This window comes from Passer montanus, unplaced genomic scaffold (assembly GCF_014805655.1).
Source record: "Passer montanus isolate IOZ18808 unplaced genomic scaffold, ASM1480565v1 scaffold92, whole genome shotgun sequence".
Lineage (NCBI taxonomy): Eukaryota > Metazoa > Chordata > Aves > Passeriformes > Passeridae > Passer > Passer montanus.
Genome location: NW_024374590.1, coordinates 1,272,256 through 1,287,679, shown reverse-complemented (window position 1 = coordinate 1,287,679; position 15,424 = coordinate 1,272,256). Strand labels below are relative to the sequence as shown.

Here is a 15,424-nt window from a genome sequence, read left to right as displayed (position 1 = left end):
CTTCCTTGAAAAAAGCTGTCATTTTTTTGGAAAAGGGTTTTTCATTAACACTTTGACTCAAAAGTGGTTCACTGATATCTCTCTAATTCCCAAGTTATTTCAGATCTGCACATGCCTTTTAGGGAAATACCCTGTTGTTCCTTTGATTTCTGTGGGATCTTCTTGGCCTACCATTTTCAGGAACAAGCTAGAACAAGCAGGTAAAGGTTCAAGGGAAGGACTTGTGTTTCCTACTTCATCCTGGGTAATTTAATTTGAAAAGTTTTAGACTTGGATTTTCACCAGCAAATTGTCATTGGCCCAGACTTAAAAATCTCTCTGCACACTCATGTTTTCAAAATGAAAGTTTTTAGAGTCCAAAATAGTATATTTCACTGAATTTCAGTAAAAAATTAAATGGGTGAAGAGCCTTCCACTTAGTGTTTTTGCTTAATGAAAATTCCATATTGATCCAAAATAAAGTGCTTTATTTTGATGTTCCTGAAAACTCCATGCCTTCCTTCTCCCCATCCTTCATGCAATGTAAGGCATACTAAAATTTCTTATGTAATGATATTTGTTGCTGTCTGCTTGTCCAAAAACCATGTGTTTACTGACGCTACATTAAAATCATCTGATATAGAAGCATTTCCCATCTTCAAAACCCACATACTTAATTTTGACTCCATCTGCACCAGACCTAGACATCTCTTTCACCTAATTTCTCTGTTCTAATTGACCAGTCCTTTCTCTCTTTGATCGCTAGATTGGTCAAATAAGACTATAATGCAGTGGTCCCTTGAAACGTGGTGATCTAGTCAGTATATTTCATATTTTACCATTTATTAGGTATCAAGACTTAACTCTGACATGTAATAAATATAGTATTTTAGCTTTAAGAGGCAGAGGATGGGAATTTCATTGAAATTGACTCATTAATATTTATTTTATCTTCAGAGTGACTCATTAACTGTTTCAGGTTTTGATATGCAATTAATGCATCAGTGACTCTTAACAGACAAGGAAAAGATGAGCAAGGAAATAATGGTTTGCTTAGGCACGCAGCAGTCTCCACAGTTTTAAAAGAGAATTTCATTACTTTTTGTGAGTTTTAAAGAAGCGAATGGAGAAAAAAAAAATTTAAATGTTTAGAAGTATCATATATGGGAGTGTTAATGGGAGAATCTATAGAGTATCTTGCTTAATGATACATGTAGTTGTGCAGTCTTTTTATTCATTCATGGCTATGTTTGTGTAAATAACCATATGTGAAGGATTTTTTCTAACACTTTGCAGAAGTATTTTAATCTGATGTATATTCATGCTCCAAGCTCTATGTGGTGTGGAAAAAGCACTAATGCCTATATAGCATGGCTTCCTTTTACAAAACTTTTTTTCTCTAGTAATTTACAGCTTGTTCCATTTTCTGCTTGGGTCAGCAGAGCAATACCTACTCTGTGTCCATTGGGAATTTGTCTTTCCCTTTCTTGTTACTGTTTCAAAATTGCCTTTAATTCTTTCTCCCACAGCTCTGCTGACTGACAAATGAGTGCAGCGCCTGTTTATCATCTCAGTATCTGTGCATTATTTGATGCTGTTCTGCAGAATCTAGTGGAGATGTGTGGGCTGTGCAACTATTCATGTATTTCTGTATTTCCATCCCTACATATTGTCATATATTTAATGTCATTTCTGTTCCTGAAGTCTGTATATGTCCATATATTGCTCAGTACATAGTGTACCCTATGCTTTTTAGGTGGAACAGAAATTTTTTAGCAAATATCTGTGTCAATGCTTATGCAGCTATAGCATAATAGAGGTTTAAGAGAGCTGCATCATAGAAAATAAGAACAGTTGCATTATTAGAATAATCTGAAGAATAGGTTATGTAGTTCTTAGACTCTGGATAACAGCTGAAAGTGCCCATTGTTACAGAGCACCTTGCAGACTCATCCTGTGCTTCTTTTGTGCTTGGCTCAAGTTGGCACATTCTGGTCTCTGAACTTGTGTATAGCCAAAGAAATCCCTGTGGAGGGTCTCATGAATTCACAAAAGCTTTATGGCACATTTAAGTAAGCCTTACATACATGTGAAAAACCCCAAACAAAACCAAAATACCACAATAAACCAAAACCCAAGCAAACAAACAATCTATGGAATTTTTTTTACAAGTTATAGTGAATTGTTTCATGTCACCCCCCTTCTGTTATTGAAACCACTGTCAGTGTTAAGACAGAAGGACAAAGAGATATTTCAGCAAGATTTACAAAGTTTTGGTGTGGATGGAGCCTACTATCCCCAGCATAAGAGCATTTTCCCACTTCCTTTATGGATTAATGTTGCAGCCCCAGGCTATGGAAGAGCTGTGTCACTTCCAGTGTGATTCTACAGCAGTTCAAGCTGGTGTCACCCTGGATTGCCCAAATCCTGCTCTCTCTGGTACCATCCTCAGCTCTCTCTTCCCACCCTTTTGCCTTCTTGCCCGCTGCCCTGGCAGCTGAAAGTCCAGCTGGCTGAGGGAGTGTGTGTACTCTTAGCCAGAGATTCCTTTTGCTGTTTCAAGACTTGGGCTGCCACGCATTGGGTGACCCGCAAGGGAGAGGTCATTGGGATGGAACAGAGGACCTGAGAGGAGGGGAAATGGGTCTGAGGTCAGACAAAAAATTAAGGAAAAGGGGAAAGGAAGAAGAGAAAAGAGAAAGCTGAATTTCACAGGGTTTTATAATCAAATCTTCACTGCAAAATTTGCATATGAGTTTTGTTCTTGATTCCCAAAAGATCAATGGTGTCTGAGTTTAATATTGAATAAAAAGAGATGAAAAAGAATATTGATTAGTTGTTCATTGGCTATTCTGAGCACTGATGATTTTGGGATCTGAAGGAAAATGAAGTATGTGACCATGATACTAAAAGATACATATGCATATAAAAATGTGGGAATCAGAAACACACAAAAAAATCACAAAAATTCTGGTATTTCCTTATTTTGAAAGTGGGGAATTGGTGCTGCAGGTTTGGTAAAATTCTTGTTTCTATTTTTTATATGTAATATAAGCCTACAAAAATTCAGAATGTGATTTTCAAAAATGCTATGTCTTCACGGTATTCTGAGAAATTTCCAAACAGTTGGAGACAACAAAAGTATCAATATATCCAAATATTCTGGAAGCTGTCAAGTCCATTCTTCTCAGTCTGATCCTAAAAGACTAAGTTATTTGTCTTCTAAAAAATAGGCATAATTATATTTTATTAAGAGCGACTTTTGTCTTGTTTTTTTTAATTAGCTGTGTAATACTGGAAAGAAAGCAAGATCTTTCTTGGGGCATAGAATGCTAGCAGAAAGACAAATTTAACAGACTTTATTCTAAGCCTTATTTTTCTTCCTAGTTATTTTTGCTGGAATTGACTAGCTATAAACAGCCAGAAGTGCTATAATAAAGTGATATCTTCAAAGAGAGTAAGAAGGATGATATAGGAAAATACAGGTCAGTCAGCCTTACTTCCATCCCTGGAAAGGTGATGGAGTAACTAATCCTGGGAACTATATTCCAAACAGATGGAGAAAAAGTTGTTTGGGAGTAATGGTTAACCTACTTGCCATTCTTAATAGAATAGCTAGATTGATAGGATATGGGCAGGGCAATGGATGATGTCTACAAATTTACCAAAGCCTTTGAGACTGTCTCCTACAACATCCTTAAGTATAAATTGTCAAAATGCACAGTTTATACTGAAGGAAGACTGAAAAATGGATGGGTGGGCTGGGCCCAAAGGATTGTCCCACACAACTCTCTTTTTCACCTAACTTCCCCTTTAAGTTTTCCCTTCTCCTTACAGAGAAGCTTCCCCCTACTTCTTTCATTCAGCTTCATGTGCTTTTTGGTTGAGGTTATCTAATGGGGTAGTTAAATGTTTCATCTTTGTCCCATAGCCAGAATTAACTCTGTTCTACTCAGAGTTCTTTGATTAATTAAAAGGAAGGAGAAAGCTATACAGTAATTTTATTGCTGTTTTCAACTGAATAGCAGTTTGTATTCTGGATATTATCTGACAAATGAGCAGAACCACAAAACAGAATTGGTAATAAATATAAACTTGTTAGTATTGTAGCAATACTAAAACCAATGCTATCAGTTAGGAAAGTCATGACACAAAATGCATTACAAAAGGAATTTGGCTTTTATTTTTTGTTTTGCTGCTGCAGCTGTTAAATTAAAACAGGGTGCACTGTTTTGATGACATAAAATAAATGCATCAGGTTGTCCACACGTTGCTTTAAGTATCATGGACAAATCTTCAGTCACCATTCCTGTCCAAACTATTTTCTAATAGCAACTAAAAAAAATGCTTTTTTATTTTCCCAGTAAAGTGTGAATTTGTTTTCAAAACTAATTAGCACATTGTGCAGCAAGTAAGAATTAGTGCAGCAATTGTCATCACAAAACCCCTACAAGTCCACAAGAGAATGGATTTTGAAACAAATCGCCTAAATCTTCATGAGGTCTTGAGCCCAAAGAGGCAGACAAAATTACCACAGAGATTTAGTGTGAACTCCCATTAAAGTATTGTGGGAATATACTGTAATTAAATAAAAAGTAAACAGCATCTTTTTTTGCTTTGCAATGATAATAAATACCCTGAGGTCACAAAGCTGTAGTCTAAATCTCCTGCACCTGTAGTTTTCTCCTTAGAAAATAAGAGGAAGCTCAGAGACACTTCCAACAGCTGAAGGCAAACAAAAAAAACTTGTATTTCTCCACCCTGCTAATACAGATGTTATCATTTGGGCTTGGAGCAAAGTGAAGCTCTCCAACTTTCCAGAAAATCCATGGAATCAACTGGGCAAGGAGATGCATTGTTAGACATGCTTGGGCATTAAATATGAAAAAGCTGCACATTTTTGATGTACAATCTTTCACTAAAAATTAAATTGAGTTTTAGTGTGAAAAACAAGCAAATAAACAAAAATCCCAAATACATAATTTCTCTTCCTCTCAGTCGTCTTTTTTCCAGTTTTGGGGGGTTTTTTTGTGTGGAACTGTCACTTTTTAACTAGCTTGCTACTCTTCTGGTTCATAAGTAAAATGCTTATTTGATTATTTCCTTTTCTTTCCCTGAGATACGTTATTCTTCCCAGGCACTATAGGTGTCTCCAGCAAAGAAGTCACTGTAATTGAAGAGTGCTCGGATTGCCCAAATCCTGCTCTCTCTGGTACCATCCTCAGCTCTCTCTTCCCACCCTTTTGCCTTCTTGCCCGCTGCCCTGGCAGCTGAAAGTCCAGCTGGCTGAGGGAGTGTCTGTTCTCTTAGCCAGAGATTCCTTAATGGGTCTGAGGTCAGACAAAAAATTAAGGAAAAGGGGAAAGGAAGAAGAGAAAAGAGAAAGCTGACTTTCACAGGGCTTTATAGTCAAATCTTCACTGCAAAATTTGCATATGAGTTTTGTTCTTGATTCCCAAAAGATCAATGGTGTCTGAGCTTAATATTGACACAAAAGAGATGAAAAAGAATATTGATTAGTTGTTCATTGGCTATTCTGAGCACTGATGATTTTGGGATCTGAAGGAAAATGAAGTATGTGACCATGATACTAAAAGATACATATGCATATAAAAATGTGGGAATCAGAAACACACAAAAAAATCACAAAAATTCTGGTATTTCCTTATTTTGAAAGTGGGGAATTGGTGCTGCAGGTTTGGTAAAATTCTTGTTTCTATTTTTTATATGTAATATAAGCCTACAAAAATTCAGAATGTGATTTTCAAAAATGCTATGTCTTCACGGTATTCTGAGAAATTTCCAAACAGTTGGAGACAACAAAAGTATCAATATATCCAAATATTCTGGAAGCTGTCAAGTCCATTCTTCTCAGTCTGATCCTAAAAGTCTAAGTTATTTGTCTTCTAAAAAATAGGCATAATTATATTCTATTAAGAGCGACTTTTGTCTTGTTTTTTTTAATTAGCTGTGTAATACTGGAAAGAAAGCAAGATCTTTCAAAAGTGCTGTCTCTTCACTGTATTCTAAGAAATTTCCAAACAGTTGGAGACAACAAAATTATCAATATATCCAAATATTCTGGAAGCTCTCAAGTCCATTCTTCTCAGTCTGATCCTAAAAGAATATCTAAGTTATTTGTCTTCTAAAAAATAGGCATAATTATATTTTATTAAGAGCAACTTTTGTCTTGTTTTTTTCAATCAGCTGTCTAATACTGGAAAGAAAGCAAGATCTTTATTGGGGCATAGAATGCTAGCAGAAAGACAAATTTAACAGACTTTATTCTAAGCCTTATTTTTCTTCCTAGTTATTTTTGCTGGAATTGACTAGCTATAAACAGCCAGAAGTGCTATAATAAAGTGATATCTTCAAAGAGAGTAAGAAGGATGATATAGGAAAATACAGGTCAGTCAGCCTTACTTCCATCCCTGGAAAGGTGATGGAGTAACTAATCCTGGGAACTATATTCCAAACAGATGGAGAAAAAGTTGTTTGGGAGTAATGGTTAACCTACTTGCCATTCTTAATAGAATAGCTAGATTGATAGGATATGGGCAGGGCAATGGATGATGTCTACAAATTTACCAAAGCCTTTGAGACTGTCTCCTACAACATCCTTAAGTATAAATTGTCAAAATGCACAGTTTATACTGAAGGAAGACTGAAAAATGGATGGGTGGGCTGGGCCCAAAGGATTGTCACCAGTAGCACAAAGTACAGCTGGAGGTAAGTCATTAGTGCTCTGACCCCCAGGGGCAGATACTCTTTAATGTCTCCATTAATGGACAGGGTGATGGAACAGTTTACCCTCAACAAGTTTGCAGGCAGAACAAAACTGGGAGGAGCAGCTGATACACCAAACAATTGTGCCATTCAGAGGAACAGATGGCTAAAAAATTGACCTGAGGGGAATCTGATGAAGTTCAACAAAGGGAAAAGTGTTGTACCTGGGGAGGAATAACCCCATGTATCAACAGCTGCTGGAGGCTGACTGGGAAGCAGCTTTGGAAGAAAGGGTGTGAGGCTTCTGGAGGACACCAGGCTGGACGTGAGAAATGCACCTGTACAGTGCAGAAGGCTAACAGCCTCCAGGGTTTCATTAGGAAACAGGGTACAGGTAATGTAACAGGGTTTCATTAGGAAAACTGCTGCCAGCAGTTTGGGGGAGTGATCCATCCCTTCCCAGCACTGCTGAGACCACATCTGAGGTGCCCTGTCCAGTTCTGGGCTGCCCAGTGTGAGAAAGTTATGAGTGAGGCCAGCCACAAGGATAAATATCAGACAGGAACATCTTCCACATATGGAGAGGCTGAGAGATGGGGCTGTTGAGCCTGGAGAAGAGGCTCAGGGGGAATCTTATCGATGTGTATAAATACATGGTATGAGTCACTGAAGAGGAAAAAGTCAATCTATTTTCAGCCATGCTCACTGACTGGACACCCAAATTTGACATTGTGGGAAAAATAATTATATTGTTCCTGTCACCAAACTATCTATATGGACTCAGCCTTGCACTCCTTTAACTTTCAGCAAGTGTGTGTTCCCATTTCCAATTTGTAAAAGACAACCCCCAAGTGAGCCACTTGCCATAAATTTCTTTCATACTTAAAAAAAAAAAAAAGACCAAAAAACCCCAAACCCCTATTGTTTTCAGCAAAGCAGATTTTGGAATAAAATTGTGGAATTCTGTCTGATGCTTTTGGCATATGACTGTGCCATCATAACTTTGCTGAATTTAAATTACTTGATACATTGATTAATTTAAATTACTTCACAAGATCAATAGAAACTGATTGGTGAGAACTGCTGAACAGTAATTGGATTTAAAGTCTAACAGAATTGTGTTTGAAAAGAAGATTCCTGCTTCGGCTAACACAGAGTTAAGACCATCACCTTCCCTTTCTCTCCGTTCAGATATACATCCAGCCATAGTTGTGAAAAACTGTACTGCTTGTATGATACATCTGTATTTTTTAATGTAACATGAAGTCTATTGCACTCATTACCTCCATCAAATTCAGATTGTTCTAGTGTTGTATTTCACTTACCCATTGTTTCATCATGGAAAAGCTTCTTGCATCTATCAGGTTTTTTTTTTGGAGCTAAGCTGGGTTTTGTTCATCAGAAAAGAGAATGGAGAACTTTGAAAACAAAGTGAAAATCACCAAATAAAGTGTTTATAGATTGTTTCTAACTAATGAAAAGTTGTTTTCATTAAATAGTAGGCTTTATTCCTACCTGAACATACTTAGCAATTGGACAGATCTTCCCATCTTTTTTTGTTTGATCCATCCAGTCCATATATTTCAGTAGTTTGCATTTACTAAGGTCTGGAGTATTACTGTTATTTCTGGTATTTTTACCACACACCATATATTACTACAAGTTCCTATGCTGGTGGGTTTTTTGACTGAAATCAGTGTTTATCCAATAACAAAACGATACCTGCTACAACATTTAACATAAAAATCGTGGCAACCACAACTCAGAGCATTTTGTGTGTTGGATGGCAGTCGTATGCCTAATGTTGCTGGATTATCCTCAAAACTGGTGTCCTTTTGCAGTGCAGTTCTACTTTTTTCTAATGTGTAGAAACAGGGCTTGAAATCACGCACAGAATATTGACAGAGGCAATAATACATGCATAGTTATGTGCACATTGTGGAAAAACGGCTGTTAGGGTTATGATCTGCTCCTTCAGTATATCCAGGCATTGTCTCAAATGCAAATTGGAATAATAAAATATGTACATGTTGCTGTACACACACTTGGTAATATCCTGGTTGTCTTTTATTTTAAGGTTTATGATACACTGGGAGATGTGTGGCAAACACTGGAAGCATTTGTTTCCATCAAGAACATTTTAAAAATAATAGCAGAACATGAAACCATGAAGCCACAAAACCACAACTGTCTAAACAAAATCAGTTCCTTAGCTTCTCAGAATTCAAATATATGGTATCTCAGCTTTTGGTAGCACTTTCAAGGTACATGCTTTCCTATGCCTCTTCTTTTTTTTCCATTTTTTTTGTGGATTTTTTTTTTTTTTTTTTGGAAATGACAGAGGACATATTTATCATCTTTGGTGAGAAGATGTTCAAATCCAGTGTCAACTTCACGTCTCACACTTTTCTGAAAAGTGCTTTTTTAAAATTCATTTGCTGAATTGCCCAGATTCCTCCTCTGTGTGTCCCACAGTGGAATTACTTGTATGGGCTGCTGTTGCACTGGCAACAATCCCCAGTCCCTGAGACCCCTGCAGAACCTGGGGGACTGAGGGGTAGTGGAAGAGCTGGAAGTGAAGGAATGAGATTTACCTTGAGATGAAGGAGGGAGAATATAGGAAAAGGGTGTTTCTAGTCTGAGCTTTATTTCTCACTGTTGTGATATCCTTTTAATTTGCAATATATAGTCTTTCCCAAACTGAGGCTGTTTTGGCCATGATGTTAATTGGTGAGTTATCTCCTTGTCTTAATTTCAACCCACAAGCTTTCTTCTTATTTCTCTCCCCTTATTCTTTAGGAGAGGGGAGTGAGAGAGCAGCTGGGTGGACCTTTGGCTCTTAACCAAGTCCAACCCACCACAGTTATCAACACACATACATGGCTTTGGCAAGCAGTGCTAAGTAGTGCAGGTTTGCATGAGATATGTTCAATCTAGACTGCCAAGTATATAATGTAGGAGCATTGCATAATCATGACATGCATTATGCATTTGGATTTAATGTGTTTTGAATTAACCCACTTCACAATTTGAAATTAATTGAAACATGTTAAGTTGTTCAATTTTTCTGCATTTCTTTTTTAAGATTGAGATGTAGTATGTCAGGAAAGCGTAGGATCTTTAATATACCTTCCCTTTTTTATATATATATTTTTTTAATAACGGACTATTAGACAAAATTTGGTCAAAGTCCACAGATCTGAAATGGCTTTTTGCTTTCCATTGACTACATGGGGACTCAGAGGCCTGGAAAATGCAGAGTGAGCAGTCTGGGCTGCCATCATGGTCTGAGTTTAGGTGATATGATAGAGGTCTAAATCTGCTTTGGCACAATGGCAGGTTTGCCTCAATGTGCCTACTGGGCTTTTGGGCTGAAGGTGAGAAAGATTCTCCATGAGGCTGAAAGTACTACAATCTGATTCTTCATATTTGCAAAAAGAGAAGGAAGGAGTCTTTCAACTCCTTCCCCAAAGCTGAGTAGAAAGCATGAACAAGTGTAAAGAAGAACACTAACAATCCTTTCTGTAAGCTGTGTATGTGTTTTGTGTTTATTCTCTACTCTTCATTTTTCATTGTGAAACAGAGTAACTTCATGAAGAAGGAGGTACTGAGCTGAGCAGACTTCTGTTACCTCAGTTGGCCTTTAAATAGCTACCAACTTGTTGTACGGGAAAAACTTTTTTCAGGGCAAATCCAGGGATTTTGAAGCAAATGAGCTTTCTGAACTGGTTTGATCCCTGAATCGATATGAACATGTATGAATAAATTACTGTCTTGTACGTTGCAAAAGATCTCCAAGGAAAACTGTTTTTCCCAGGTGCAAAGAAGAGAGTGAGGAGGTATTGAAACACTTAATATACAGTTATATACAGGAGGCAGAAACATTGGTCTTCTAAGCTGCAGTTTGGGATGAGGAAGAAACACATAGGTTCTCTGAAATACTAACTAGATAGTGGGGTTTTCCCTGCTTTTTTTTGACTTTTTTGATCTTTATTATCATGAAAATGTGACCCTCCAGTTATAGAAAGAGTTATTGACAGTGTCTAATGCTAAATGAAATAATGTATTGTGACTGTTAAGTTAAATGAACATGATTTTATTAGCTTACATACTTTTGTTATGGAATTTTGCTTAGAAAACTGCTCTGCTCTTCACACTTTCGGAACATAAATTGCAGCCTGCAATAAAGTGTAAACATGTTGAGCAAATATGCTGGTGTAGCCAGCTTGATTTGCTTTCACTAATTCTTTATATGTTGTAAATTGAAATGTATTTTTTTGTTTTAAGTGAGTTATGTGCCTGATAAAAGTTATAGACCCTTATTTCTGCTTTCATTGACAATCACACTTCTGCTGAATTTCTTTTGGTTTACACAGGTGACCCTGGGTAATTTTAGACCTAGATTTAAAGAACAATTATGCTTGTGTCCTACATGACAGCCCAATGCTAGCCCTCTGTGTCAGAGCTGTATTTGCTGGGCATACAGAAATATGGGGTAATAACATATGTTTGAACCACAAGAAAGCATAAATAAATCAGTCAAACTACACACGTGCAGCTGATCTTTGGAAAGTGCTACTGCTGGTTTTATATAATTGTTTTTCAGAGGAGAGCCGCAGTGTGTTTTCACTGAACATAAATGGAACACCTTGGCATCCACTGAAGCAGACTTGGATCGGGAGAGCTGGCAGCTTCTCATAAGAAGCAGTTTTTGTTGAACTGCCTTTGAAGAGTTTGAACTGGCAGTGCTGTGTTCTGGCTACAGGGTAACTTGGCTGAGAACGTTTGGATATCCCCTGACATTAAGTCATTTAAAGTAAAAAAAAAAAAAAAAAAAAAATCATTTCCTTCCCTTCCAGCTCCATTCAGGAGGAGAAACTGTTTTTACTGCCAGACTTGCTGAGTGTTAGTCCCTCATGAATGGAGCAACAGAGTTAAAACCATTTACATATTTTAGTGATTAAAGACCAGAAGACACAAATTAAAAGTATATTAAGGAGATTAAGGAGCTCATATTTAATAGGCACTTAGATTTCGTTTTGCAATCCCCAACATGCAAAATTATGAAGGAAAGCAGAAATAATTAAACATTGATAAGATATGAGAGTTCTCAAGAACATGGAAAGGATTACTGATTTTGACAAATATACCAGTAGGAGAAGGATATAAGTCTCAGTCATGTGAAAGTCGCGGACTGTGGCTCCTAGAATCCAACAGCTTGGACAGTACCCTTTTACAAAACCCTATGAAAAAATTCTGATTATAAAAAGCTGGTTTGCAAACTCTTTGCATTTTTGTCTTTTTCCTTGGTCTTCACTGTAGATTTTGTAGACTCACAGAATGGTTTGCATTTAATTAGACTTTAAAGATCATCTAGTTCCACCCCCCTGTTATGGACAGGGACTCTTTCCACCAGACCAGATGTTCAAGGTCAAATCCAGCCTGGCCTTGAATACTTCCAGGGATGGGGCATTACCCCATTGAGTGGTGCTGCATAGTGCCAGACCAAGTGGAATTATTATTTCAGTATCTCCAAGTTGTACTTCAATTTATATATCACAGAAAATTACTTTCCTTTTATTTCCAACATGAAATACTTTCATTTTTTTTCCCTGAGGAGGCTACCACTACCTTGCTAGTGGGTGTGCATTCTGTACATCTGCAGTTTACATTTATTTTTCCTCAATACCACCTGCTTGGGTGTGAGACAAACTCTTACATTTTACAAGTTTTCTTTGAATTGGATTTGTCCTTTTTGAGCTTGAAACCACTTCCAACTCTATCTCTCTTGAAAAATTATAGCTGCACATTTTTGTGTAACACCTGAAATTTCAATTTCAATTTTGTATAAAATTTCTTGGAAAAGAAATCAAATCTACTTGAGATTTGTCTTGCAGAGGATTCTAAATTGTTTAGTAATTTTAGCAGGCATTATTCTAAATGTCTGATTCTCTAGGCTTTTGTTCACAATGTTTTCCTCCTCACCTGTCATGGATTTCTCCTGAAAATTCTGTAAAATGCTTAAACGTAGGTATGAATCCTGTGATTTCCCACTGTGACTCCAGAACTTGCTCATTTTCCTTTGTCTGAGACATATTGTTAGAGTCAAGTAGTCATAGATAAAGAAGACAAAATTTGGAAAGAAAGCAAAGAAAATAATACATAATTTCTTCATGGTTTTTCTGGGTTGTAAACCTGGGACTCCACCAGTTTCTCTTCACATTAGTGGTTGCATATTAACATTTTTTCTGTTCTGAAGGAAAAGCAGATGTTTATTACATCATGCTTGCTCTCTTTGTTTTCAAAACCTTGGATTTTGTCTCAATAGGGAATACTTTAATCTCCCATGCCATGTGCACCCTCTCATATATCAAAATGCATTTTTCGTTGAAACAGAAGTTTGAGATTAAATGAGCAAATGTTCCAAGCAAAAAAACAAACAAAAAAACAAACCAAAAAACAACAGCAACAACAAAAAAAAACCCAAAATCAAACCAATACAAACCAAAACAAAAACAAACAAACAAACAAAACCCAAAAAACAACCCTTATACCCCCCAAACCAATTGAAGGCTGCTGAAGTGCTTGGGAATACTGAAATACTGATGCTCCCTCTCGTGGTTTAGTTGAAATGAAACAAACCAGGGAAACTATAACAGTTTAATGCATTGTTTTCCTTGATCAAAATCTTTGGTATTTTTGATTAGTAATCTGGTGCTGGACATGCTGGCAACTCATCAAGAATCTGTTTCTAGAAGAAAGTATTCCTTTTGTATTTCTAGAAAGGAAAATAAAGTTAAACACAATTTTATTTGTACCAAATGAATTTCCAACCAGCATGGTATTTCATTCTAGCTTTATTTTAGGGTTGTTAGATTTCAGCTATCCATTTGCTTACAAGTGTTTGAGGGGATTTAACTGTAAGGAATATGGCAAGTTTGTGCCATATTCTATCTGACAGCTAGAATTGAAAGCCACAGACTAATCACTAACTAAAACATGCATTAAATAAAATCATATTATGGCATAGCTAGTCACTTAGACTGTGCTGTGCATTGAGGAACAGGGGAGAAGACACCTCTCTGGGTACAAAACCTCTTGGTCTTTCACTCAGATCTGGCTGGGTATCAGAATCAGGAGTCTGAAAACTGCCCTTTCCTTTATTGAAAGAGTTTATTGAAAGTTTAACTCTTTCATGGGTTTTTTTGGCAAGTTTAGCAAGGACTGTAAGTTTTTGATACATGTATGTACATATCTCTAGGATTTCCTGTAAATGGAGTATGTACCAGATGTGTCTGTTGTCTCACAGACCTTCAAGGCACCAGTGTGCCCATAGTCCATGCAAGCATTAAAACTTGAGTCTGCTGAGATTTGGTAAATCTAGTTTGAAGTGCATCACTGGACTTTGTGTTGTTTTATTCAGTCATTTGATGTAAAATAATTTTGGTAGAATGCTGAGGTCAGAAAGAACCATTTGTGGTGTGGGAAAAAAAGAGCAAAAGGCACAAGCCAAAACCAAAACAAAGAATGTGAGACATTTCTCATATTGAGTGTCTGAACTTAGAGAGCAGTGTCTGACCATTATTGCTGTGATGCTCCTGTCATTGTGCAGGCCTGTTTAAATACAAAGGTTTATAATGCTCCAGACTGTGAGTAATCATAAGTAGGCATTCTAAGGAATTGAACTAAGGAAAATCAAACTGCCATAAAGTTCATGTGTGGCACTAATTACAATTTAACTGTGTGGTTATTACAAGAGCTTTTAATTAACTCAGTCATCATACTGTGGCATACAAATTGTGCGTAATAACAGCATGCTGACTATAATAACAATAGGTTTGTCTGAACTGTGAAAATCAGGATTTTATAATTTTCTTCTTATGCCCTTAAATATTGTGTGGTATTTAAGAATGTTTCAAAAATAAAAAAAAATCCTAGCAAGTTGCTGAGGCTTGCCTGTTTTAAAATTTTGTGGAAGTCTTTAAGTCTTCCTGAAATTCAGTGAAAGGTCTCTCACTGAATTCTTTTTCTGATAATTTTTCAGTTTCACTTTTCTATTTTCATCCCTTTTGAGAATAATTTTTCACACTCTCTTGTTTTTGAAGCCAAGAAAAATTCTCAGTTTATGGAAACATTCAGAGGAAATCCCATTTCAGTGACACTGGAAGATAATAAGAATAGATTCTGATCAGATATTGCTGCAAAATGGTCATTTATTAGTTCAGTAGGGTAGTGAGAGCATTGCTCTTCTCTCAAAGTTATGATTCCAGTCTCTCAAGACTGGCAATAATAGCACTGAATGATTTCTCAGTTAGAATGTTAATTTTGCAGTCCAGAGAATAAAAAATGAATATAGTTAAGTCCTTCAGAAAACACAATAAGTATGACTAGGTGGTGTTATGCCTATCACATGTACTTCTTCCTGTAGATATAAAGAAAGAATTAAAAAAATAACTATAAAGCAGAAATTATTGTGGGAACTCTTTTTATCTGGTTTTTAGACTGTCATCAGCCCTGTACTGTGAATTGAAATACTGGAATGTTTGAGTTATAAATGATTTGGCTCACAGACAGAACAGGCACCTGAAGGCAAGGCAAGAGTACATGACATTTTCATATGCACAAGTTTAATGAAGAAACAAGATGATAATGAAGACTGGGCTAGTGAGGGAGGCAAAAGTAAATTTGTCATGCACATAAAGTTAATGACATAAAAGTG

The 15,424-nt window shown here is 36.7% G+C and overlaps 1 protein-coding gene across 1 annotated transcript in view; it reads left to right on the top strand.

Moving 5' to 3' along the window:
- The window catches only part of GPC5 (glypican 5), a 576,169-nt gene that overhangs the window by 85,921 nt on the left and 474,824 nt on the right, over positions 1 to 15,424 (top strand). The gene's annotated exons all lie outside the window — the stretch shown is intronic.